The sequence below is a fragment of the Diceros bicornis genome, chromosome 26, assembly GCF_020826845.1.
Source record: "Diceros bicornis minor isolate mBicDic1 chromosome 26, mDicBic1.mat.cur, whole genome shotgun sequence".
NCBI lineage: Eukaryota > Metazoa > Chordata > Mammalia > Perissodactyla > Rhinocerotidae > Diceros > Diceros bicornis.
In genome coordinates, this window is record NC_080765.1 from 31,310,844 (window position 1) to 31,336,948 (window position 26,105).

The window sequence follows — 26,105 nt, forward strand, 5'->3', positions numbered from 1 at the left end:
CCATCTGTATTTCAAAGCTCATATTACAGTTACTTTTTGCAACATTCCTCAGATGATGACCTTTGTCCAAACCCAGTAAAAATCCACCCAGGGCATAACTAACGACTCCATTGGAAACTCTGCCCACTTTATCTGCTTGGATAAAGATCCAGAAGAATGAGGAAGACACCCTCAATGAGACCAGCCCTCCTGTCCGTCACTCCTGACTCTATGTACCAGGAGAGGGTGACAAGGGTGGAAAGGTGAACCAGACGTCTGCCACCTCCTTCATCCCCAAGAGCTGGCATGGCTCAGCCCCGTGCCAGCACTAGTCAGACCTCAATCACTTCTCTCATTTCCTTCAGGGACTCCATCATTATTTTGTGATTGTTTTTGTGTTATTTATAGAAAATTTCATGGGAAAACGCAGGAGAGGATTTACATCACATAAGGTACCTAGCAAACTGCTACAAATGTTCACAGCAGACTCTTCTGTTCTCTCTGAAATTCCTTCCCTCAGGGCTGTTACCTATGTCCCTCCTCCTCCCTCTTCCTACACTCAGCCCAACCTTCCTTGATGTCATGAGCAATTCATTTCCAACCCCTAACTTGCATTCTCCCCTCAGGAACACAAAAACCCTTCAGTTCACATAACCCCACTCTCCATAGAGGGCAGTACAGTTCTATTGCCATTCTAGCATGTCCCTGGGGCCTTATCCCTCACCTCTTTATGGTTTATGAAAATATCCCTCTTAGCCGCATAGAATGCTTCTTAAGACAAGGTCTGATAAACACATTTTTCACCCTCTTGTTACATCAATATCAAAATTTAATCCTAACCTCCCTTATTTAACCAATTAGCCTCATCACCACCACCCACCCTCTGCCAGAAGAGTTAACAGGGACTAACAGGAAGTGAGTGACTTCCACTCACCTGATGGCCTTGACCATCAGTAAGTTGCCCAGAAGGCAAGTAAGAAAGTGAGGAAGCAGGAGGGTGAAGGATCCGGATGACAACGCTGTGAGCTCTTAACGCCCTGGGCGTGGGGCAAAGGGTCCAAGGCCTGACCCGAGGCTCTGTTGACACCTTGCCTTCCCCTAAGTCTCAGGTTCCCCACCCTGGAGCACAGCTGTGCTGGCGGGGAGGCCCTGCTGCCTGAAGAGCAAGAGCAGTGGAGAAGACAGACAGGGGTTCTGCTCCACCAGGTCTACGGACAGTCAGAGACGGTAGGTGGATGGTCCCTTCTGGGCCAGGCAGGATGTGCTCAGCCACTGAGCCCAGCAGATGAGCTGAATTATGCCATGAGTGTGTGTGGAGGCCCCCCAGCGTTGATGGAAGCCAATGGGAGGCTCCAGGTTCTAGGCTAATTTACCCCAAGTTGATTTGCAGAAAGACAATTCACAGCTCCTTGATTTGTCAAGAGACCGGTGTGCTGAAAACTATTGGACAAAAACTTAAAAAGGGGTCTAGGGACATGGTGCCACTGTCCCTGTGATTATTAGCTCAGGGGAGTCCAGGAGGGACGAGAGGATAGGAGGGTCTCTCCAGTAACGTGGAAACCACCACCCACATGTCCTGCCCTCTTCACCATCCCGTCCTAAGGCAGCAACCACAGGGGAAGGCAGAGCTGGCCCCAGAAGTTCATTTCTGGGTGTTTATGAGGACAGCACACAGGTTTGATTGTGGGACACTAGCAGGAGTGGAGGAGGGAGCAGAGACCTTCTGTGTGTGCATGTGTGCAAACACACACACCGAGTGTGATCCCACAGAGCATCACTGAGCAGCAGCCAGGTGGGCAGGGCGTCCAGAGAATCATGCCCGTCTTGAACCTCAAGGACTTTATCAGTGACAGTGTGGGCGGGTATCTCTCTTCCAACACATTCTGCACCCACTTCTGAGGCTGGACAGAGCCCCTCCCCCCACTCTCCATCATCCCTGTGGCTGACAGAGGGATGACTGCCATCTCAGGACCTGTAGCAAAATGGCGTTCTGGTCTCAATTCACATACTTGTCTGTAAATTTTTTGCAAAATAATTTTAAATAATGAGTTAATTGTTCTGCTTCCAGGCCTGAGAAATATTAAGACTCTGGCTGTCCTTGCATGGCTCACATGCAATGTGATGCAATGTTTGTTATTTGGACAAGGAGGAGGGTAAGGTGAGAACTGCACTCACCCATGAACTACACGACACTCATGGCCCCAGTCCCTTTGCATTAACTATTTGCAACAACAGAATACTCCCTTACACCTGGCTCATGTTTTATTTCTCCAAGCACTGTCACACCTACTCACTCATCTGTGCAACATTTTCCATGTGCCTGTAGTTGAGCAGCGACACAGCAGAGGGGCAAGAGCTTCCTCTCCCAGGAGCTCAGACCCCAGTTCAAGTCTCAGCCTTGCCAATTACAGGCTTCAAGACTTAGCATATCATTGAACTTTCCAGAGTCCCAGCCTCCCCATCTCCAAAATGGAAACCGCAATGCCTGTCTTGCCGGGCTGTGATCAAGTCACTGAAAGGAAGTATATAAAGTGCTGGCCACTGTCCAACCCCAGACGTGTTCACATTGCAGCTACTGTTTTCCTTGCTGTTTGTAGGTAGGTGCTGTGCTAGATGCTGGGAGTGCAGAGATGAACGGGGCAATCTCTAGTCTCAGAATGCTCGCTATCCACTGAGGGAACAGACAAGCAAGAGTAACTGTAATGCCCGGTTGGCTACAATAGATGCGTGGCAGAAAATACTACAGAAGAAGAATCTCCCCATGACTTTTCTGGGGCCTGAGTAATAGCTAGTAGTAGTCGTTTATTGAGCTAACTTGGTGTGTGCCCAGTACTGTGTGAAGGGGTTTCCCATACACTCACATGGACTCTGAGAGGTCAGTGTGATAATTACCCCCTGTGATAATTACAGAGGAGGAGATCCAGGGGGATTGATTGGCACACAGCTAGTGAGTAGCGGAGTCAAAATTCAAGCCCTGGCCTGATTGTAAAGCAGTTAGCTTTAGAAAGAATATTTCAGAGAACCATAAAGGAGGAGTAAGGTTCATCAGGAGGATAAATGGGGGTGGGGCAGTGGTGGCAGAGGGGACACCATGACCAATCTGAATAATCTCAACACAGCTCTGAGAAGTAGTTGAGGCAACGTTCCTATCGCTGTTCAACAGCCCTGAGGAAATGTTTGTTAAGCAGACTCATGGCCTTCCCCTGGCAAGTGGACACATGCCTGGCAAACAGCATGCCTTCCAGACCCCACATCACATGCCCACAGCCCCAGGCACACCCCTTTGCTTCTCTCTCGGCCTCCCCCACTGGACCCTGCAGCCCCAGCAGCTGACACGGGCCCAGCCCATGACAGGCGCAGTGAATGTCTGCTGAATAGAGTTGGGTCATTGCCTTGAGCCTAGCATCCAGACCTTCTAGCTTCCCCACAAGGGCTCTTTGAGCATCATCAAATGACATCATGAGCAGGGATGCTGTGTGTGATTCTTGCTACTCTGTGATCAGCCTGGATTCTTTGGTCAGCCCCAATTCTCTTTCTTTTTTGAACAGGGAATAACTTGTGGCAACCTCCGGGGAGTGACGATCAAGCCGGGTTCCATGGGGAAGGCCATCCCACCCTTCGACATCCAGGTCTGATCCTAAAGGCAGTGGCAGGGAGCAGTTAGGACTCAGTGTGGACCATTGTGTGACACCAGCGGTGCCCACCAGTTGTCCTTCCTCCTCTCCTCCCGTTTTTCCTCCAGTTTCCTGTGGAGGTTTCATTTGAGAACTGTAGTATTCCGAGCATGGATGCAGTTCACCCTGACAGCTAGAGGCCCCCAGAGTGGATGGGAAAAGAGGCCCTGGAGGTAGCCCTGGCAGCTCTCTCCACCAGCTGGTGCTTTCAGATTCTCCTGACCCATGTTTTCTAACCTGAAGGCACGTTTGCCATGTCTATATATCCATGAAACAAATAGACCCGTGACTTGGGTTTCACCATTTGCTGATTTCAAAGACTTTTGACACTTTATTCTATTTTCTGACAGGGCTCCTCCCCCAGGTATCCCCGCTGGTGTCACATGAATACGCCAGCAGTGCTGGGACGGGGCAGGAGTGTTGGGGGAGCCCTGTAGCTCGGTATTCACAGGGCTTTTGCTCTAGATCATTGATGACAAGGGCAGTGTCCTACCGCCCAACACTGAAGGAAACATTGGCATCAGGATCAAGCCCACCAGGCCCATAGGCCTCTTCATGTACTACCAGGTAAGGGCACCCCGTCTGCCCTCAGCCAGGCCCCAAGAGTCCCTGCAGGGGGCTGTGGAGGTGATAAGGGAGTGGGCTCAACTCTGCACCCTGAGACTTCACATCTCTTTATTCCCTCCAGCTCAGTGAAACCTATTCTAATTAGTCTCAAGCTCACTGTGTGTTCTCACATTCCTTCCTGTCCTAACCCATCTGGCACTTATGGGCTGACTGATGGGATAGAAAGAAGCCTGGCTTCAGAACCACCAGACTTGTGGTCCAGTGATCTCCTGTGGTTAAGGATGCAGGCTTTGACTGTGTTCAAATCCTGTCATCCCACTTACCAACAGGGTGAGAACAAATCTGTTAACCTTGCTGAGCCTCCAGGAGGCACCATTATCCCCACTTTACAGAGAAAGAAACTACAGATTGGAAGAGGTGTCTTCCCCATGTCACTATGGCAGGTCTAAAATTCAAACCAATGAATAGGGGTTTTGGCCCCAAACTCTAAATGAGAAATGAGGGGTTATAGAAAACTGTGATAGGCTATAAGGTAACCTGCTGAAACTCTTAATCTGACAAACCCTAGCCTTCCCAGATTAGTAGTAGCCAGTAAGAGGAAATTCTTAGCTCCCAAGATTGGCCATGGAAGGGTGGAGAGACCCTGAAATTCATCTCAGACTCCATCTCCTTTCTCCAAAGTCACAGACACTGGAGGTCTCTTGGTGCTACTGTTGTCCTCACACGATGGCCTCCGTGGGGCCTCTTGTGATACTATTGCTCAAAAGGAAGCATGCAGGCCCTAGCCTTAATTCTCAGCAGCACAACTTTAAGTTTGGATAAAAGAGAAAATAAACGCAGAGTTACATGTGGCTAGATCAGTGGTTCCCAACCATACCTGCATGTTAGAATCACTTGAGGAGATTTTAAAAAAATATATTAGTGCTTGGCTCCAACCACAGAGATGCTGGTTAAATTGAACGGGGTGGTCCAGAGCAATGACATTTTTTTTTAATTGGACGTGACATATTTTATTTTGCAAAGATGTCCTCACATATGCCCACATCTATGTCTCCCATTTCGCATGCTCTCATGACAATGAGACGCTGTCACTCTTCCATTGAGATTTGTTTGCTTTTTGTTTTCTTTTTTTTGAGGTAAAATATATATAACATAAAATTTACCATTTTCACCGTTTTGAGCATACAATTCAGTGGCGTTGAGTAAATTCACAATATTGTGCAAGCATCAGCACTATGCATGTGCATAAAATTTTCACCCTCCCAACCAGAAACTCTGATCCCATTAAACAATAATTTCCCTCTCCTTCTCTCTCCAGCACCTGGAAACCTTTAATCTACTTTTTGTCTTTGTGAATTTGCCTATTTTATGTACCCCATATAAGAGGAATCAAACAATATTTGTCCTTTTGTGTCTGGCTTATTTCACTTAGCACAATGTTTTCAAGTTTCATCCATGTTGTAACATGTAACAAAATGTCATTCTTTTTTAAGGCTGAATAATATTACATTGTATGTATATAGCACATTTGGTATATTCAGTAATCTCTTGATGGACATTTGGGTTATTTCTACTGTTTGTGATCATATGGTAATTCTATGTTTAACTTTTTGAGGAACCATTTCCCACAGGGGCTGCACCATTTTATGTTCCCATCAGCAGTGGACAAGGGTTCCAATTTCTCCATATCCTTGCCAAGACTTGTGATTTTCTGATTTTTTGTTAATAGCCGTCCTAATGGGTGTGAAGTGGTATTTCAATGTGGCTTTAATTTGCGTTTCCCTAATAGCTAGTGATGTTGAGCATCTTTCTCATGTTCTTGTTGGCCATTTGTATATCTTCTCTGGAGAATTGTCTATTCAGGTTTTTTGCTCATGTTTTAATTGGATTGTTGGGTTTTTTTGTTGTTGAGTTATAGGAGCTCTTTACAGTCACGCACCACATGATGACGTTTTGGTCAACGATGGACCACATACACGGCACTGGTCCCATAAGATGAATACCTTATAGCCTAGGTGTGTAGTAGGCTATACCATTTAGGTTTGTGTAAGTACTGTAGGTTCTTCTGGCTGGTCTAAGAATTAAATTGACATGAGACAGATTAACAGGAAAGAAACAAATTGTTCTATCTTCAACTCTCTGATTCTTTCTCATACCAGTACAAATATGTTGTTGAAACCCACTAGTGAATTTTTTATTTCAGTTATTGTACTTTTCAGCTCCAGAATTTTTATTTGGTTCCTTTTTATAATTTCTTTCTCTTTGTTGGTATTCTCATCTTGTCCATATATCATTTTCCTTACTTCCTTTAGTTTTGTCCATTTTTTTTATGAGCTATTTGAGCATATTTACATTTGATTTAAATTATTTGCCTGCTAGGTCTGATGTCTGGGCTTTCTCAGGAATGGTTTCTGTCAATCAATTTCATTCTTTTGAATGAGCTGCATTTCCTCTTTCTTTGTACACCTCGTGATTTTTTAGTTGAAAATTGAACCTTTCACCATTATAACGTGGTAACTCTGGAAATCAGATTCCCCCACTTCTCCAGGGGTTGAAGTAGCTGATTTTTTTTTTCTGACTGTTGAAGCCTATAGTAGTTCTTTGTTTTGAGATTTTTCTAGGTTCTTTTTGCAAAGACTATTGTTTGTCATGTGTGATCACTGAAGTTTCTGTTCCTTTAGGTCATATCCAGCTAATGTTTTTTCTGTTTTTTGTTTTGTTTTCAGTTTTTTAGAAACATCTTTATTACAAGTCTTAATCACTTCACTACATGCATTACAAGAATCGGTATCATCTCCATTTATTGAAAAAAGTGTCCTGTACTCAGTTTGCAAGTACACCTTTGTTAGAAACGTCTTTAGTAGAAGTCTTGTTAAACCCTTCCCTATGTGCAGTACAGAATGGGTAGCACTTTCATTCACTGAAAGAACACTTTCCTGAATGCAGCTCTTAAGTAGCTTGTTAGAAACATTGCTATTACCAGTCTTGGTAAACACTACACTACATGTATTATAAGATGGTTATCGCTGGCATTCAAAAAAAGAACACTGCTCAAAGCAATGCTCAAAGTAGCTTCTTTTTTCTTCATATCTATTCACTTTATTTCGTTTTTTTTTATTGAGGTAACACTGGCTTATAACATTACATAAATTTCAGGTGTACATCATTATATTTCAGTTTCTGTGTAGACTACATCCTGTTCACCACCCAAAGACTAACTACCATCCATCATCATACACATGTGATCTACCACTCCATTTGCCCTCCTCCTCCCCGCCTCCCCTCTGGTAAACACCAATTTAATCTCTGTATCTATGTGTTTTTTTTTTGTTGTTGTTATTGTGTTTATCTTCTACTTATGAATAAAATCATATGGTATTTGACTTTTCCATATGACTTATTTCACTTAGCATAATACCCTCAAGGTCCATGCATGTTGCCACAAATGGTAAGATTTCACTTTTTTTATAGCTGGGTAGTATTCTGCTATGTATATGTACCACATCTTCTTTAGCCATTCATCTGTTGATGGGCACTTAGGTTGTTTCCAATTCTTGGCTATTGCGAATAATGCTGCAATTAACATAGTGGTGCATATGTCTTTACGCATTTGTGTTTTCATGTTCTTTGGATAAATACCCAGAAGTGGAATATCTGGATCATATGGTAGTTCTATTCTTATTTTTTGAGGCATCTCCATAGTGTTTTCCATAGTGGCTGCACCAGTTTACATTCCCACCAGCAGTGTCTGAATGTTCCCTTTTCCTCACATCCTCTCCAACACTTGTTATTCCTTGTCTTGTTAATTATAGCCATTCTGACACGCAAGAGGTGATATCTCATTGTAGTTTTGATTTCCATTTCCCTAATAATTAGTGATGTTGAACATCTTTTTGTATGCCTATTGGCCGTCTATATATCTTCTTTGGAAAAATGTCTGTTCAGATCTTTTGCCCATTTTTTAATTGGGTTGTTTGTTTCTTTGTTGTTGAGATGTATGAGTTCTTTATATATTTTGGATATTACCCCTCATCAGATGTATGGTTTGCAAATATCTTCTCCCAATTGTTATGTTGTCTTTTCATTTTGTTGATGATTTCCTTTGCTATGCAGAAGCTTTTTAGTCTGATGTAGTCCCATTTGTTTATTTTTTCTATTGTTTCCCTTGCCTGAGTAGACATGGTATTTGAAAAGATGCTGCTAAGATCAATGTTGAAGAGCGTACTGCTTATGTTTTCTTCTAGAAGTTTTATGGTTTCAGAGGTCTTGCATTCAAGTCTTTTATCCATTGTAAGTTAATTTTTGTGTGGTTTAAGACAATGGTCTACTTTCATTCTTTTGCATGTGACTGCCCAGTTTACTCAACACCATTTATTGAAGAGACTTTCCTTTCTCCATTGTATGCTTTTGGCTCCTTCATAGAAAATTATCTGCCCATAGATGTGTGGGTTTATTCCTGGGCTCTTGATTCTGTTCCACTGTTCTGTGTGTTTGATTTTGTGCCAGTACCATGCTGCTTTGATTACCATACTTTTGTAGTATATTTTGAAATCAAGGAGTGTGATGCCTCCAGCTTTGTCCTTTTTCTCAGGATTCCTTTGGTTTCATGGAGTCTTTTATTGTTCCATATAAATTTTAGGATTCTTTGTTCTATTTCTGTGAAAAATGTCATTGGGACTTTGATAGGAGTTGCATTGAGTCTGTAGAATGCTTTAGGAAGTATGGACATTTTAACTATTTTAATTCTTCCAATCCAAGAACAAGGAATAGCTTTCTGTTTCATAGTGTCTTTGATTTCTTTCAACAATGTTTTCTAGTTTTCAGTGTATAGGTCTTTCACCTCTTCGGTTAAATTTGTTCCCAGTTATTTTATTCTTTTTGCTGTGATTGTAAATGGGATTGTGTTCTTAATTTCTATTTCTGCTATTTTGTTGTTAGTGTGTAGAAATGCAACTGATTTTTCTATGTTGATTTTGTATCCTGCAACTTGACTGTATTCATTTATTGTTTCTAATAGTTTTTTGGTGGATCCTTTAGGGTTTTCTATATATAAAATCATGTCACCTGCAAATAGGGACAGTTTTACCTCTTCCTTTCCAATTTGGATCCCTTTTATTTCTTTTTCATTCTGATTTTTATTTCTGATTGCTCTGGTAAGAACTTCCAATACTATGTTAAACAGGAGTGGTGAAAGTGGGCATCCTTGTCTGGTTCCTGTTCTTAGAGGGATAGCTTTCAGTTTTTCACCATTGAGGATGATATTAGTTGTGGGTTTGTCATACATGGCTTTTATTATGTTGAGGTGCTTTCCTTCTATACTCATTTTATTCAGAGTTTTTATCATAAATGGATGCTGGATCTCGTCAAATGCTTTCTCTGCATCTATTGAGAGCTCATGTGATTTTTATTCTTCATTTTGTTAATGTGATGTATCATGTCGATTGATTTGTGGACGTTGAACCATCCCTGCATCCCTGGAATAAATCCCACTTCATAATAGTGTATGATCTTTTTAATGTATTGTTGCATTTGATATGCTAGTATTTTGTTGAGGATTTTTGCATCTATGTTCATCAGCGATATTGGCCTGTAATTTTCTTTTTTTTGTGTTGTCCTTGTCTGCTTTTGGTATTAGGGTAACGTTGGCCTCATAGAGTGAGTTAGGAAGCTTTCCCTCTTCTTCAATTTTTCGAAAGAGTTTGAGAAGGATATGTATTAAGTATTCTCTGAATATTTGGTAGATTTCACCAGAGAAGCCCTCTGGTCCTGGGCTTTTATCTTTTGGGAGGTTTTTGATTGCTGTTTCGATCTCCTTACTGATGATTGGTCTGTTCAAATTCTATTTCTTCTTGGTTCAGTTTTGGTAGGTTGTGTGATTCTAAGAATTCATCCATTTCTTCTAGATTATCCAATTTGTTGGAGTACAGCTTTTCATAGTATTCTCTTATAATCCTTTATATTTCTGAGATGTCTGCTGTAATTTCTCCTCTTTCATTTCTGATTTTATTTCAGCCTTCTCTCTTTTTTTCTTGATGAGTCTAGCTAAAGGTTTGTCAATTTTGTTTATCTTTTCAAAGAACCAGCTCTTAGTTTCATTGATTTTTTTCTATTTTTTGTCTCTATTTCATTTATTTCCACTCTGATTTTTATTATTTCCTTCCTTCTACTGATTTTGGGCCTTGTTTGTTCTTCTTTTTCTAGTCCTTTAGGTGCACTGTTAGATTGTTTATTTGAGATTTTGCTTGTTTTTTGAGGTAGGCCTGTATTGCTATAAACTTCCCTCTTAGTACTGCTTTTGCCATATCCCATAAATTTTGGTATGTCATATTTTCATTTCATTTCTCTCCAGGTGTTTTTTGATTTCTCCTTTGATTTCTTCATTGACCCAATTGTTGTTCAGTAGCATTTTGTTTAATATCCACATGTTTGTGGCTTTTCTAGTTTCTTCTTGTAGTTGATTTCTAGTTTCATATCATTGTGGTCAGAAAAGATGCTTGGTATTATTTCAGTCTTGTTAAATTTGTTGAGACTGGTTTTGTGGCCTAATATGTGATCTATCCTGGAGAATGTTCCATGTGCATTTCAAAAGAACGTGTATTCTCTGGTTTTTGGATGGAATGGTCTGTATGTATCTACTAAGTCCATCTGGTCTGATGTGTCATTTAAGGCCACTGTTTCCTTATTGATCTTCTGTTTGGATGATCTATTCATTGATATAAGTTGAATGTTAAAGTCCCCTACTATTATTGTGTTACTGTCTATTTCTCCTTTTATGTCTGTTAATAATTGCTTTATATATTTAGGTGCTCCTATGTTGAGTGCATGGATATTTACAGGTGTTATATCCTCTTGTTGGATTGTTTCCTTTATTAATACATAGTGCCCTTCTTTGTCTCTTGTTACAGTTTTTGTTTTAAAGTCTATTTTTTCTGATATAAGTATGCTACCCCAACTTTCTCTTCATTGCCATTTGCATGGAACATCTCTTCCCATCCCTTCACTTTCAGTTTGTGAGTGTCTGTAGGTCTGAAGTGTGTCTCTTATATGCAGCATATATATGGGTCTTGTTTTTTTATCCATTCAGCCACCCTCTGTCTTTTGATTGGAGCATTTAGTTCATTGACATTTAAAGTCGTTGTTGATAAGTATGTACTTATTGCTGTTTTGTTACTTTTTTCTGGGTGTTTTTCTCTGTTCCTTTCTTCTGTTGCTCTCTTCCCTTGTGATTTGTTGGCTCTCTTTAGTGTTATGTTTGGGTTTCTTTCTCTTAATTTTTTGTGTGTTTATTATAGGTTTCTCTTTTGTGATTACCATGGCATTCATGTATCATAACCTATGTAAACAGCAATCTATATTAAGTTGATGGTCTCTTAAATTTGACTTCTTACTAAAAGCCCTACACTTTTACTCCCTCCCCCACATTTTATGTTTTTGATATCATATTTAACCTCTTTTTTGCGTGTGTCTATCTCTTAACCTCTTATCATGGAAATAGATAATTGTAGTACTTTTGTCTTTTGACCTTCATATTAGCTTTATATGATCTGATACATTTACTGTATATTTGTCTTTACCGGTGATTGTTTTTCTTTGATAATTATTTTATTCTTATTTGTGGTCTTTTCTGTTCCACTTAAATAAGCCCCTTTAACATTCTTGTAAGGCCAGTTTATTGGTGATAAACTACTTTAGCTTTTCTTGTCTGGAAAACTCTTTATCTCTCCTTCCATTCTGAATGATAACCTTACTGCGTAGAGTATTCTTGGCTGTAGGTTTTTCCCTTTCAGCACTTTGAATATATCGTGCCACTCCCTTCTAGCCTGTAAGGTTTCTGCTGAGAAGTCAGCTGATAGCCTTATAGGGTTTCCTTGTATGTAACTTGTTTCCTTTCTCTTGCAGCTTTTAGGATTCTCTCTTTATCTTTAATTCTTGACATTTTAATTAAAATGTGTCTTGGTGTGGGCCTCTTCGGGTTATCTTGTTTGGTGGTCTCTGTGCTTCCTGTACCTGGATGTCTGTTTCCTTCCTTAGGTTAGGGAAGTTTTCAGCTACCATTTCTTCAAAAGAGTTCTCTTCCCTTTTGTCTCTCTCTTCTCCATCTGGGACACCTATAATATGGATGTGAGTATGCTTGATGTTGTCCCAGATGTCCCTTAGACTGTCCTCACTGTTTTTAATTCTTTTTTCTGTTCAGCTTGGGTGATTTCCTCTACTCTTTCCTCCAGCACACTGATCCATTTTTCTGTGTCATCTACTCTGCTCTTGATTCCCTCTAGTGATTTTTTCATTTCTATCATTGTATTCTTCAGTTCTGATTTTTTTTTTATATTTTCCAATTCTCTGTTGAAGTTCTCACTGTGTTCATCTATTCTTCTTCCAAGATCAGTGAGCATCCTTATGACATTTTGTTTGAACTCTTTTTCAGGTAGATTATTTATCTCTGTTTTGTTTAGTTCTTTTTCTGAGGATTTGTCCTGTTCCCTTAATTGGAACCTATTCCTTTGTCTCCTCATTTTGCCTACTTCTTTATGCTTATATCTAAGTATTAGGTAGATTAGCTATATCTCCCAATCTTGGAGATGTGGCCTTATATAAGGGTACCTTATGGGGCCCAGCAATGTGCTTCCCTCTCCTCACCAGTTCCAAGTGTTCCAGGAGTGTCCCCTGCATGGGCTACATGTGCCTTTCTGTTGTGGTGGGGTTGCTCTTGCTGCAGGTGCATGGGTAGGCTAGGCTGACCCCAAGGCCAGCTGGTTGTAAGGCTCAGCTGTATGCAGCTGCTACAGTCACTTTAGTCACTTTATGGGGAAGGAGAACCCCAGCATAACTGGCTGCAAGGTCTAATAGCACACATCTGCTGCTGTTTTGCTGTTAAGTGAGCCCCCAGCGTGACTGGTTGCTAGGCTCTGGGGCTCACAATTGCCACAGGCCTCTAGGACGTGATGCTGTTGTCAGCTCTCTCAGGAGTGCAGCTGGGTGGGGCCGGCCCTAGGCATGGCAACACACAATCATTTCAGGCATTGGAAGGTGGGACAGATTTCCTGGGTGGCTGTTTAAGGAGGCCAGTGGCACAAGTCTGCTGCAGCTGACAAGCCCCAGCACTTGCAGGCCCACACACCCAGCCAGTGCAGTCCTGCCCTGTGCATACACCCTACCCCACTGAAGCAGACACACTCACCCCACTGAAGAGGTCCCACACACGCCACCTATGCAGGTCCACAAGTTCCCTGGGCTTGCTGGCGGGTGGGGCCAGTCCCTAGCGCAGGCTGCCTACCCTGGCTTAGTTGGATTAAATCAGTGCTCTAGTGGGCAGGGCAAACCCTTGGGCTAACACACCAGGGGAAGAACTCCAATGGCATCTGCCAGCATCTGTGTCGGCATGCCTGTAGTAGGTCACAGCGATGGCTGCCACCAGTGACTTAGTCCCTGGGGATGTGGCCCAGCTGCCTTCTGCCTCTCTTAGACATACTCAGAGCTTATCAAGTGAGTCTCTGTTACCAAAGAACTATGCACCTTTCTTTCTGGTGATTTTTTGTTGGTTTCTGGAATGGTGAATTTGTGCGTGGGGCCTTTAAGAGAAAGCTTTTCTTTCTCTCATGTTCCATACCTCTTCTGGAGGTATTCCCCATGGGTTTTAATAGCAAGCAAAGCCAGGTATTATGACAATCATCTCTGTTGTGCTGAATTCAAAGGCTGGTTATTGTGGCATAGCTCTCCTGCTCAGACCTACTGTTCCTCCAGGAAAAGCTTCATACCTTAAGATTGTTCCCAGCCGTGAAGTGCTGCAGCTAGAATAGGGTTTTTTCCTCAGCAGAAAGGTATTTCTGCCTCTTCCACCTCTGTCAGTGTTGTCCCTTGTTGTGGGGGTTCTTTTTATCCAGTTTCCAGTTCTCTCTCAGAGGTTCCACAGGTAGTTGTAAATTTGTTGCATCGGTGGGACGAGGTGAGTTCAGAGCCTTCCTATGCTGCCATCTTCCCAGCAATGCCTTCAGCTAATCTTTTGACAGAGATTTCCTTGAGTGCCAGGAGCTCAAACAAACAAGCACAAACATCAACAACAACGAGAATGACCACTGTGCAGACCGGCTGTGTGTGAGGAACTCCCCACAACTTGGCCAGCCTTGCTCTGAGCCTGGGGATCAGCCTGAGGTGGAAGCTTCAGGTCTTCTCAGGACGTTCTGAGCATGCGTCTTGCCTGGGCGTGTGATGGCTTTCTAAATCCCGCATGTTCACAGCTGTCTTGAATATCTCAATTTCCTGGAAAGTCTACCCTAGCTTCTCCCCCAGACCTTGATGGTCTACTGTATATCTCCCCCACAGTCTCTCATCTCAGGCGTCTTTAGTTGTAGTCCACCGTGTAGCTTTTATGAGCAGTGCCTGCTGCTCTTCCCGTCTGCATTCTGAGTCGTGTGAAATGAGGGCCTTGCATCAGCCCTTCAGGTGTCCCCAGACAGCTTAGAACAGATTACACAATAATTTGCAAATAAGATCTGCTCTGCTCCCTCTGGTGGGAGCAGGGGCACTGGGAACCTGGCTGCTGTCTACTCAAGACCAAATCTGCCATGCTGGGGAAAGGTGGGGCGAGGGTGAGTGAAAATGGCATGAAACTTCCCTACCATTTTGAAGGTGGCTTTTCTTGATTGGGTATTTCCAAGGTTGTTGCAAACCTTTGACTCTTCCAGAGCTCCTACAAAGACAGCTCAGACAGCTCCTGGTAGTTTGTTTGCTTGCTTGATTGTTTTTGATGTTTTGTAGGGGAACAAGAGCTCACAGCTTCCTAGTAGGCCATTTTCTTTACATCACTCCCCAATAGCTTTTTTTTTCTTTGGTGAAGAAGATTGGCCCTGAGCTAACATCTGTGCCAGGATTCCTCTAATTTGTATGTGGGTCACCACCACAGCATGGCTTTAGGAGTGGTGTAGGTCCGTGCTCGGGATCCGAACCCAGGAACCTGGGCCGCCGAAGTGGAGCATGCGAACTTAACCACTATGCCACAGGGCCAGAACCCCCACAGCAGTTTTTAAAAGCAGCCAAGGTTAAGTACCCACTTGGCTTTCTGTGTGGACTCTGCCCACGTCTGTGTGGTAGATGGGATACTGTGCCCCTACCATTCAGGAGCTTTTCTTTGGCCCTGGGAGCATGATTCCTTCCCTGGATTTGTGAGTCCCATCGTCCAGGCTCCAGTCTCTGACCCTACCTCAGATGATTGGCATCAAGAGAGTTCATTTCCTCCTGGAAGGTGTGTCCACAGGGGTGTGTCAGGCCAACTGTATCAACACCCAGCACACTGAGCTGGACAGCAGTTCAAGTGGTGCATGAATGGGGGTGTGACTTTGCTGTACCCCTTGCGCAGTGTTTCCTAAATTTCAGTCATCTGTGTCCACATCCACTATTTTTTACCTTATCTGTGCACCATCTATATTATCACTTACTTAATTTTTCTCTCTAAATCCACTTATTATTTTACTTTAAAACATTTGTTTAAAAAAAAAAAGTTAATCTGGGGGGCCGGCCCGGTGGCGCAAGCGGTTAAGTGCGCGCGCTCCGCTGCGGCGGCCCGGGGTTTGCTGGTTCGGATCCCGGGCGTGCACCGACGCACTGCTTGGTAGGCCATGCTGTGGCGGCGTCCCATATAAAGTGGAGGAAGATAGGCACAGATGTTAGCCCAGGGCCGTCTTCCTCAGCAAAAAAAAAGAGGAGAATTGGCGGATGTTAGCTCAGGGCTGATCTCCTCACACACACACAAAAAAAAGTTGATCTGGTATCACAAGTGGAAAACCGTATCACTTGCCAAAAGCAGAAGGCAATTATAACCATAACTATAATACAAACAAAACATTTGCTCAAATTTTAATTTCATCCTGTTCCTGCTAAATGCTCTGATCTTGAAACTTACCGGTAGTTCCAGAGCTTTTTAAAACGTGTCGGAGCCAAATCAGAACAATTGGAAGAGAGTCTAAAATGGATGTGATTCAACATTTTTTATATGTTTTTTTTCTGGAACCTCTTAAAATTATGTCAAGTCCCACAACAGGGAAGATCCCAACACATTGGTAAGCGGTCAAGTGCATAGGCTGTAGAGCAAGAATTAAATTCAAATACCAGTGCTTCCACTGACCAGCTGAGTGACTTCGAGCAAGTGATTGTGCCTCTTGTGCCTCTCTGAGCATCAGTTTCTTCTTCTGTAACATGGGCTATAAAAAATGCCAGCCTCACATAAAACCTGTACACAAATGTTCATAGTGGCTTTATTCATAATCTCTAAAAACTGGAAACAACTCAGATGCCCTTCACTGGGTGAATGGGTAAACAAACTGTGGTTCATTCATAACATGAAATACTGTTCAGCAATAACAGCATTGAACTATTGATGAACACACCAACCTGGATGAATCTCCAGAGAGGTACACTGAATGAGATAATAAAAAAGAGCCATTCCCAAAGGTTACATACTATATGATTTCACTTATGTAACTTTCTTAAAATGGCAAAATTATAAAAATGGAGACTAGCTTAGGCATTGCCAAGGGGTTAAGGATGGAGAGGAAGGAGGAGAAGGAGGAGGAGGGAGGTGGACGTGGGTATAAAAGCAACATGAGAGCTCCTGGTGATGACGGGACTGTTCTGTCTCTTGACTGTGGCGGTGGATACACAAACCTACACGTGTGATAAAATTGCACTGTACTAAATGCACTCACACACACACACACACACACACACACACGCACACAAATGAGTACAAGTGAAAAACTGGGGAAATCTGAGTAAGATCGGTGGATTGCGTCAATGTCAGTATCCTGGTTGTGATGTTGAACTGCGTAGTGTTGGAAGATGTTACCGTCGGGAGAAACTGGGTAAAGGGCACACGGGATCGCTCTGTATCATTTCTTACAACTTGCATGCAAATCTGCCATTATCCTAAAATCAAAGTGTAATTAAAGTAATACCAGCCTCACAGGCTTCCTGTGGGGATCAAATGAGGTGGTGTTTGGGGAGAAAATTCATTCAGCAAATGTTGATTGACACCTCCCGTCTGTCCAGGCAGTGTGTGAATGCTGAGCTTCTCACAGTGAATCAAATACACGGAGTTCGTGGTCTAGGAAATCGTACTCTGCTGGAGAGCCACACAAAAGCGAGGCGTTATTTTAAAAAATTATCCTTGAAATTGGCGTAACATTGCCCACTAACTCAGCAGTAGAGTGCATTGAGTGTTTGCGTGTAAAGAAAATAGACTCTGCGAGATGACAAAACTTGCCAGGTGCCAGGTGGCGTGACAAGGAGGATTCAGACCCAGATCCGAGCCCCAGGTTGTGGCTCTTCGTCTCTAGACTCGCTGCCTTCTCCACAGAGGGGTGCTGTTCTCTTTACAGGATGACCCGGTGAGGACAGCCGAAGTGGAGTGTGGGGACTTTTACAGCACTGGGGACAGAGCAACCATGGATGCAGAGGGCCACATCTGGTTCCTGGGGAGGGGCGATGATGTCATCAATGCCTCTGGGTAGGTGTGGCTGACCCTGAGCCGGGAGGTGTCACCCTCACACGCCTGGTGGGATCTAGCTGGCCCAGACGTTTCTCCATGTATTGGTCATGGGACCCTCAGCCTAATTCTGAACAGAGCCATGTCTACAGGGCCCTGGCCCGGGGGTGTCTGCGCACCTCCCCCAACCCCTGCATCCGGAAGAAATAGTCAAAATGAAGTTCAGGAAGGTCTGGAAGAACAACCATAATAAGACACCATGCAATTTTAAGAGGAGGGATGGGATGAGAAGGGAGACCTTGCTTTGACCCCTATTGGTGGGAGGAAATTATTCTCTGTGCTCCTCTGATGGGGCACAACATGTCACAGAAAATAATAATAATAATGATGATAATAGCTAACCTTTATGGAGTGCTTACTAGGTGAAAGCACTCTCCTCAGTGTTTTGTATAACCCAGTAAATGTTATCATCATGCCCATTTTACACAGGAGAAAACTGAGTCACTGACCAGTGAAGTAAGTTTCCTAAAGTTTCAAAGACAGTACAGGTTGCAGCCCAGATTCGAACCAATGTGGTCTGGCTCCCAATCTGTTGTCTCTAACTCTTACATGATTTAAGGGAAAAAATGACACAAGTAACAAGTTCTCTTGGTTATTTTGGAGAAATTGAGTTTGTTTTATTTTGTAATTTCTAAAACAAATGCTGACATAGTGGGGAAGAGGGTGGAGAATTTTCATGAATGTTTAAAATCAAGTTTGAGGATTCCAAGAGGTTCCATGCTGGAGGAAGCTCCTGAAGCCAGGCCGCAGAGCTCTGGGAGGACGGAGCTCTCCCTCTCCTCCTACCAGAGGCAGTGAGTGAGAAGAGAGCATCTGTGCCTTGTATTTCTTAGCATGGAGCGTCCAGGTCTTCCTGCAGTGGTCCCACTACACAGCCTGTCACAGGCCTCTGACCCCCTGTGACAGTTTCCCTCTGTCAAGTGCCAAGGGAAGATACGATCCTCCAGAACATGAGATCTGAGGGCTTGGTCACCCCAGCCCTGGTATCTGCTCAGAATCAGAGAAGGAACTTTGATCCTGCAGGTATCGCATCGGGCCAACAGAGGTGGAGAATGCCCTGGCCGAGCATCCAGCAGTGGCTGAGTCAGCTGTGGTGAGCAGCCCGGACCCGATTCGAGGGGAGGTGAGGGGGTCATCGTGTCTGTGTGTGGGCACTGGGGAGGCAGGTGCAGGGGAAACTTCCAGGCCATGTCTACCCAGGACCTAGGGTGGAGAGAGGGCGCAGTTGGTGTGTGTGTGCACTTACACTATGTGGTCACCAGGGGGCACTGTGGCCTCTTCTGTGACTGAAAATGCTGCTGCTGACATCTAACATTTAATGAGCTCTTATTATGTGCCTGCTCGTTTATCCCCCCAGTAACCTAAAGAGTTCAGGACTCTCATTATACCCTTTTATAGATAAGGAAACAGGGGCCTAAAGAAGTTATTAAGTTGCCCAGATGACACAGTGGGGGAGCCAGAACGGGAATCTAAGCAATCTGTCTCCAGAGCGTACATTCATTGATTCAACAGGTGTTTACTGGGCACCTACTATGTGCAAGGCCCTGTGCAATTAAGTGGGGACATAAATAATAACCTAAGAATAATAAATTACCAACAATTATTAAATACCCACAAAGTTCTCGGCACAAAGTATACATACAACAATAGTAAAAATGATGAGGATGATAATACTGATAGAAAAAATAATAAACTTAAACTAACTTCGTGTTTTACATCTATTATCTCATGGAATCTTGACATAAACCCAGTGAGGAATGAACCCGTACTGTCCCCATTTCGCAGGGAATGAAATTGAGGGTGAGAGAGGTTGAGTAACTTTCCAATCATAGAGTGGAGACTGGAGTATTGGGACTAGAACCTGGTCTGTCCTTTTCCAAAAGCTCAAGTGTCAAGCTTGTTTTTTTTCGCTCATTAAATATATATTCACTTTGTAAACTAGACAATTCACTGGCGCTCACCCTGAGCCTCCGCTCTGGTTCTGCACGGCAGGTGGTGAAGGCCTTTATTGTCCTGGCCCCACAGTTCCTGTCCCGGGACAGGGACCAGCTCACCAAGGAGCTGCAGCAGCACGTGAAGTCAGTGACGGCCCCGTACAAGTACCCGAGGAAGGTGAGTGAGGCGGGTGGACGGGGCTGGTCCCCCTGAGCCGTCCTGGCGCTCCGCTGCCCGAGTCTCTTCGGGCGGCTGGGCTGAAGCTTCAACAGCCAGTAGAATTAGCACTTTTCTCTTCGGAAGAAACAACTGGCGTAGGGGTGGGGTGGAGCCAACTTACTCAGAAGGAACCTGTGGCAGAAACCCAAAAGGAATCCATTGCTGGCATGTTAACCTAAAGAAAAAAAATCAGACACGTGCCCAAAGATATCCAAGAAGGGTATTTAAAATCTTTCAAAAGTTGAGAAAGAAATCCAAATCAGCAGCTTCCAAACTTTTTAAACAGAATTCATGCTAAGAAATACATTCTATATTGCAACTCAATATATACACATACATAACGAACAAAAATTAATAAAATGATATTTATCCTTACAACATGCAATACATTGTGATATTTTTTATTCTACTTCATCTGTTTTCAATGCTGTGTGCAAACTACGTAAATGTCCAACAATAGAGAAATGATTGTTATTCATGAAATTTAATATTATCCTGTAATTTAAAATGATATTGCAGATCTTTTATTTTTAATATTAAAATATGGCAATAATGTATTATTAAGAGAAAAAAGCAGGCAATGAAAGAATGTACATGATATTATCCTATTAATTTAAAAGAGTTTGAACGGATACATGCGTGGGAAGTCCGCATTTCCTTCTTTTGTGATAGTGCTTTGCTCCGTCGTCTGAGCGTTGACAATCCATCCAGATAGAAAGCTGTAGAGCTCACGTCTAGTGAACACGTGCCATGTGGGCCGGTCCCTGGACTCAGTGTTGCACACGCATTACTATTTCATTTCATCATCCCCACAGCCTGAGATGGTCTCACCACTCTGCTTCACAGAGAGGAGCTGAGGCTCAGAGACTCCCAGTAAATTGCCTGAGATTAGAGTTAATAAAAAGCAGAGCAGGAACTCAAACCCCTGTGTATCTGACAATGGAGTTCCTGCTTCTAACATCAGTCTCTGTGGCCTCACAGAGAGGAGAACAGAGGGTACGCAGCAGGCAGGATGGGCTAGATGTTACTGTGGGTAACAAAGAGCCCCCAAAGTCTTAGCGGCTTATAACAAGGAAGGTGTCTTCCTTGCTCATGTCACATGTTCACCATGTCCAGGCTCTCCTAGGGCCTCTGCTCCACACCCCCTCATCTCGGGACCAGGATAACGGAGCAGCCACCATACAGGTATCTGCCAGGTGCCGTAAGAGATGGACAGAGCTGGCGGCCAGGCTCAGTGGTTCCCAGCTCTTCTGTTAGAGGTGGCACACTTCCCTCCCACTCACATTTCACTGGTCAAAGCCTGTTCCGGGGCTGCATCCAACTTCAGGGGGTCAGGAGGAGAACCTGGCATCCTTGGTGGGCCCCCTTAAGGCCACCACATGGTGCCAGCCTGTCTGGGGGGACTGTACAGGGGCAAAGGAGGGGAAGGGGACTGGTAGGAAGTGACGGCGGGACTAAGTCAGGATGGATTTTCTTTCTGCTCAACCAGGTGGAGTTTGTCCCAGAGCTGCCCAAAACCGTCACTGGCAAGAGTAAAAGGAGTGAACTTCGGAAAAAGGAGTTGGGTCAGCTGTGACCATCAATAAACTCAGAAACCACTGTGTGACTTTGGGCAAATCCCTGGCCACCTCAGTTTCCCCATATGGCGAGGGTGAGGATGGGGGTGTTGAGAGAGTTGATTTGGAAGGGTATCAGGAGTGCCAATATTTCAGCATTTTTATTTCTTTCAAATTAATATCAGTCACTCTTCTTCCTCCAAGTCTCCTATTCCTTCTGGATTGCCCAGATGAGCACACAGATTGGGGCTGGAGGTAATGAAATACGAATATGAACATCAATGGTGTGCCTGTGTTGTGCATTAATTCTGTGGATGAACCTGTGCTAAGTGCAGTCCCTCTGTAATTCTCCCCAGTCTCCATCAGAGAGAGCCCAGGGCCTGATTCTCCCTGCTGGCCCCAGCTTCCTGCGTGGCCCTGTGCACCCACTACATGGCCAGGACACAGAGGTCCAGAGAGATGCTCCGAGCAGCCCCAGGCACCAGCCTCTCCTAGGTCCCAGCCTAGGTCCCGCATGGGTGAGTGAGGGACCTGCTCTCTGGGAACCCAGGAGTCCCGTAGGACTCTTCCAGATCTCTCCAGAGGCACCCAGTCCCTCATTCATACCCAGGGGCTTTCACTCCTCAGCTTTCCCCCATCTGCGCCCACCCGCTCTTCTCTCCCCAGGGCCCAGGACTCCCCCAGCCCTTTCCCAGGCGCCCAGTGTCCTCCCCACACACCCCTCCCCCACATTCTATAACCCCCTCCTGCTGTCAAGAGCCCTCTTGAACCCCCTGGTCTGGAATCCTGTGAACTGATCCTTTACTCCATCTATCCTTGGGGCCCGAGATGGGACCACTGGGGGGAAAATCAGAGGCTGGGAGGAGCAGGGGCAGAGGGGCCAGGCCTGGGGGTGGGACAAGCACATATTCTCTCCTTCTCACCCACCACTGGGTCACCCTTGGAGAGATCCCCTCTGCAGCTGCCCATTTCTGGGGTTCACAAACACACACTCACAGGGAAATAAGACACCACAAGCACCTAGAAACACAGGCACAAAATCACCCCCATCTCACCTGGGGACTCAGGCATAGGGCTCATGGACAGGCTCACACACAGACTCACACTGCAGACACAGGCAACGACCCCTGAGAACACAGACACACACACTCAGGGCCACATGAGACAGCCCCACAGGGCAGACCCTACACACAGTGGACACACACACACAGAACACAGACACACACACATGCACAGATACAATCAGGAACACACAAAGGGGCGGGGAATTCACACACACAACCAGCACACACAGAGATATAAAACAGACACCCATAGATGATCCAGCAAGGACACACATGCCCAGAGACACACAGAGATTTGCACAGGCAACATACGTTCGTTCAGAGATACAGACACAGACACACAAATGCATACTGAGAGACACAGAGAGTGCCACACAGTGGAAAACTCACATCCACAATTGATATACTCACACACAGAAACTCAGACTCTCAGGTCCATAACGCAGATTTACACACCCAAACATGCACACTCTCAGACCCTCACTCCCCACCTCAGCCCATAAGACAAACAGACAGCCCTGGTGTCACCAGTGCATTCCCTAAGCAGCTCGAAGGAAGTTTAAAGGTGCTTAACACCCTCTCAAGCTTGTTTTTCAGAACTACGTCAGGAAGAGAGACAAGCATCAACCAGCCTGAACCAGAGCAAGCCCGACTGCAAGGGCTTCACCTGCACAGATGACCTGAAGATGACCAGAAAATACCCTTTTCTGCATCTTAATACTAGAATCTCTGCCCTAGGAGGAGACTAGGCATTATTAGCATAGCACGCGATGTCTGGGAGAACATGTTTTGAGACAGCACCTCTGCCAGCTAATACCTGCCTCTATATGATGACAAAACTTCCCTTTTAAATATTAATTAAAGATTAAATATTAAATAAACTTCTCATATAAATACATCCTCCAGCCACCCTGCTCTCCAATGGATGGAGCAGTGGGCAGTGGCAGCTCACCCACGCTAACCCGTTCACGCTACTGGGGGACGGGGATTGGGCCTCACTAGGGGGCTCCCTTCCTGGCGCTTGTGCCGCCGGCTTGACATTGCTGCCCCATCGGGAGACCCAGCAGCCACGCCGAGTGCCTTGCTCGGAGGATCTCCCAACGGAGGCAAGTAGCACCAAGCCCATGGCATAGCTATAAGAGCCATTTCTTTAAGTTGTCTCTCGAAGTCTGTTGACTAGTCAGGTCCGGGATTGCAAGGCCCAGGGGATGGGAGCCATCCTTCTGTTGCCTAGTTGTATCAGAGCTGATAAGGTGTGGGTTGGAGTTCCCTCCAGAGGTCACTGAATTTGAGCCTCTTGTGTGTTTGTGTTGTGTCTGTGTTTGTGTGACCGGGGACGCCCAGCACTGATCTTACTTCCTCTGCCTTTCTGACATTCTGGACTCCAAAATCCCTTTTTCTTTTCCTGTCTCCTCTATCAGTGATTTCTAGGGAGGACCCCACATCCAACCTGTCTGCTTTCTCTTTTTTCTCTGCTAAGGAATTCCTGCCAGTCTCCTTTTCTCTCCCAGACCACATCCTTAGATCTCAGTGGGATGAACTGGTCTGTCTTATCATCCTGTTGCATGATTTGATCACCAACACAGAGGACCTTCTTTTGGAAGCTCTGACCAACCCACAGGTGTTTCTTGCTATTAATCTTCTTTTTTGTCTTAAAAAAGGAAATTCAATCAGAACTTTTACACTCCAGCCAGGGCTATCTAGAGCTCCTAGCCAGTCCCCTCCTGTGGGACTGTCTAGCCTTTGAAGGGATTAGTGAATCCTACAGTACCCTGCCTACTCAGCACCCCCAACTCAATTGCCCAGACCCACTCGAGCACCCAGATTGTCACCCTTGGTCAGTGTGTGTTTGGTTCCAGGCCAACAGAGTCCAACATATCATCTGGGCAAGATCTTGTGGCATCTGTGTCACCACTAATTACTATAGACTGCCCCTAGGAAGTTGGAAACAGATCATAAGAAAGGAGTCCAGAATATGAGGGGGGCAAACTCTACCCCAGAGGAGAGCCCACTAGGCTCCATCCTCCAGAACTGGAAGGTTTTCAGGCATTCCTCATTGACCTGAAAGCAGTTAATCTTTTTCTGCAATACGACCTGGCCACAATATTCATTGGAAGATGAGGAAAAGTGGCCAAAAAATGGAACCCTAAATTTCAACACCACATTATAATTAGATAATATTTTGCAAAAGAACCAAGAAATGAGAAGAAATCCCCTATATCCAGTGCTTTATGGCACTTTATCAAAATGAAGGGTTACCAAAAGATGTAAAATTTACAAATTAAAGTTGAACCAAAGGCTTCAAAAATATTGCCCATATTACAGGATCCTTCTGATGAAGAGGACTTGCTCCTTCAAGTCAGGAAACTTGGGGTCAAGGAAAGCCCACCTCAGAGTCCACCTCACTCTCTGACCCCAGCTTCAGTCCCACCATCGGGCCAATCGGGGACCCTAGCAAGGCCTCCACCATATTCTCCTGATACCCAGACCTCACTTCCACTCAAGCCAGAAGTTATAACCCCAAAGTCCCTTACCCCATTGTTGTCCCCACCAGGTAATTCCCCTACAGGGAATTTGACTCTCCAGCAACCCAACACTCTTTACCCTCCTCTTCCAAATAGTACAACTAGATTGGGAACTAGTTACAAGCCTGGGATCTACCCGGTGAGACAGGTGCCTAACGGTGATGGGGGACTTAATGTGCACATCCCCTTTCCCACCTCTGATTTGTATAATTGGAAGGCACACACTAAAGGATTGAGGGCAGACCCAGAGGACTTCATCAACTTGACAAAGGGAATCTTCTCCACCCATAATCCAACCGGGGCAGATATCCAAAGCCTGTTAGCTACATTCCTCACGGCTGAAGAAAAGCCAGCTGTTCTGTTAAAGCATGAGAGCAAGCAGGCCATGAATATGACCCAGGGTCAGATATCCACAGGCCTAATTAATGGGCAGCACCAGGGATGGACACTGGATGGAATCCCAATGACCCAGATGACCAGGAAAACCTAGAGCATTTTCAGGGTCTGCTTTTGAGAGCTGTGAGAATGGTGAGTCAGCCACCCGTTAACTGGTCTAAGCTGAGGGAGATCCAGCAAGGTCCTGAGAAAACCCCTCCGCCTTTCTACAGAGGCTGCAGGACTGCCTCAGGCAGTGTACCAATTGGGACCCTGAGGCCCAAGGCAATCCAGTGGTTCTTAATACCTATTTTATATCTCATAGTGCTCCAGATATCTGCAGGAAGCTCCAAAAATTGGCTACAGGTCCTGATACTAATTCTGTACAGCTAGTAGAGGCTGCTTTCAGGGTGTTCAACAACTAGGATGAAGGTGAGGAAAAAAAGGATGATAAAAAGATGCAGAGACAGGCAGCTCTACTCACGGTAGCCCTCAGGTTACCTTAAACCTGAGAGGGAAGAAGACACCATTGGTGAGCAACCCCAGCCCCCACTGAGGGACCAGAAGGCTACAAACCAAGTTGGGGGCTAATTGATGTGCATACTGCTGGCAGGAAGGGCATTGGCAGTGGGACTGTCAGAACCATCCCCAGAGAGGGAGGGGATTGAACAGGA

The 26,105-nt window shown here is 44.8% G+C and overlaps 1 pseudogene; it reads left to right on the forward strand.

The window, feature by feature from the left end:
- The window catches only part of LOC131422583 (acyl-coenzyme A synthetase ACSM1, mitochondrial-like), a 41,658-nt pseudogene extending 20,171 nt beyond the window's left edge, over positions 1-21,487 (forward strand).
- The last annotated feature ends 4,618 nt before the right edge of the window (positions 21,488-26,105 follow it).